The sequence below is a fragment of the Zalophus californianus genome, chromosome 3, assembly GCF_009762305.2.
Source record: "Zalophus californianus isolate mZalCal1 chromosome 3, mZalCal1.pri.v2, whole genome shotgun sequence".
Taxonomy (NCBI): Eukaryota; Metazoa; Chordata; class Mammalia; order Carnivora; family Otariidae; genus Zalophus; species Zalophus californianus.
In genome coordinates this window covers 154,064,239-154,065,766 of record NC_045597.1, presented here as the reverse complement: position 1 = coordinate 154,065,766, position 1,528 = coordinate 154,064,239, and the positions used below count along the sequence as shown (strand labels likewise).

The 1,528-nt window shown below is 39.8% G+C and overlaps 1 non-coding gene across 1 annotated transcript; it reads right to left on the bottom strand.

Moving 5' to 3' along the window:
* Window positions 1–1,075: 1,075 nt before the first annotated feature.
* On the bottom strand, window positions 1,076–1,179 carry LOC113921108. Its single transcript, XR_003519516.1, has one exon. It is a non-coding gene; the product is annotated as a U6 spliceosomal RNA (small nuclear RNA).
* Window positions 1,180–1,528: the final 349 nt, after the last annotated feature.

Below are 1,528 nucleotides of genomic sequence, written 5' to 3'. Positions count from 1 at the left end.
TCCTTTTACTTATTGTCTCCTTCAACTCTCTTTGTTATAGTTTCTAAGTTTTCACTGAGTGCATTCACTGTCCAGTCCATTAAATATCTTTTTGACCATTACACTGAACTCTTTATCGGGCATAATGCTTATCTCCTTTTTATTTAACGTTTTTTCTGTGATTATATTCCTCTGTCACCTCATTTTGTCTGTTTCTATGTATTAAGTCAGCTATGTGTTCTGGTCTTTAGTCAGTAAAGTAGTCTTCTCTAGAAGAGATCTTATGAAGTCCTGTAGCATAACCCCCCTTGTCAGCAGAACCAGGTGCTCCAGGGGTATCCTCTCTGTGGGCTACATGTTGTCTTTTTTATGGCTGAGCTATGATGTCTGTGAGCACATGGGTGGGTTACCCTTCAGCCCAGAAAGCTGCAATGACCCACTTTGCCAGCTGAGGGGGCAGGATTTGCTCCATGGGCTGTTGAAAGGCTTGATTATAGCTGTTGTGGGCTCACTGGTGGGCAGGGCTAGCCTTCAGCTTGGCTGTCCTCAATAAGCCACTATGACAGCTCCAGGAACACTGTAGGGCTGGGCTTGTTCTGTAAACAGCCAACTATGAGGCCCAGCTACAGGAATTGCAGCAGTCTCTTTACAATGTTTCCAGTCCTAAACTTGGCTACCTACAGAGTATATTGGGACAGGAGTCCCTTGGAGGGATGTTTGCCAAAATGGGTAGGGTGGAACCAAAGGGGAATGCGAGGGCATGACATGGGGTGTTAGCAAGATAGAAAATTAGAATTGAATCCTGCAAGCATCTAGCTATTTAGTATGGGGGGGGGCACAAATAATGGTAGCTAACATTGCTTTTGTTCCCAGAAAAAAATTCTGCAGATATTTGCACCCCTGGCACATGTGCTAAAATTAATCAGTAGATCTCCTTCACATGGATTCCTAGCATTTTTCAGACTGCTGCTTCTGTGCTTTCTCAGAGCAAGTTTTTTGTGTGCTGGTTCTTTAACTCCAGGAGCTTTAAAAATCAGCTGGACTTAAATCCCTTTGATTTTCAAAGCCAGAGATTTCTTTTTTAATCTATTGATGAAAAGATATGAAACATTTTAATAATTTGCACATCATCCTTGTGCAGGGGCCATGCTAATCTCTGTATCATTCAAATTTTAGTATATGTGCTGCTGAAGCAAACACTACTCTGTAATTCTTAAACTTGTTTCTTTGTTGGTTGTGTTTTCCCTCACCCTGGCCTTTTCCTTCAGGATTTTGTTTCTCTTTGGATTTCTACATTGCCAATATGATTTGCCTAGATATGGATGTTTATTGTTTTGCTTGTATTTATGATGTTGACATTCTTTTAGCTCCTTTGCTCTGTGGTTTGATGCTTGTCATTTGTTTTGCAAAGTTCTCAGCTGTTTTAATTTCAAATATTTCTTCTAATTTTTCATTCTGATGTGTTATACCTTTTAATATTCTCCTATAGTTCTAGGATACTCTTTCATTCTCTTTTTTCTTTAGGTATTTCAATTTGGAAAGTTTCTAT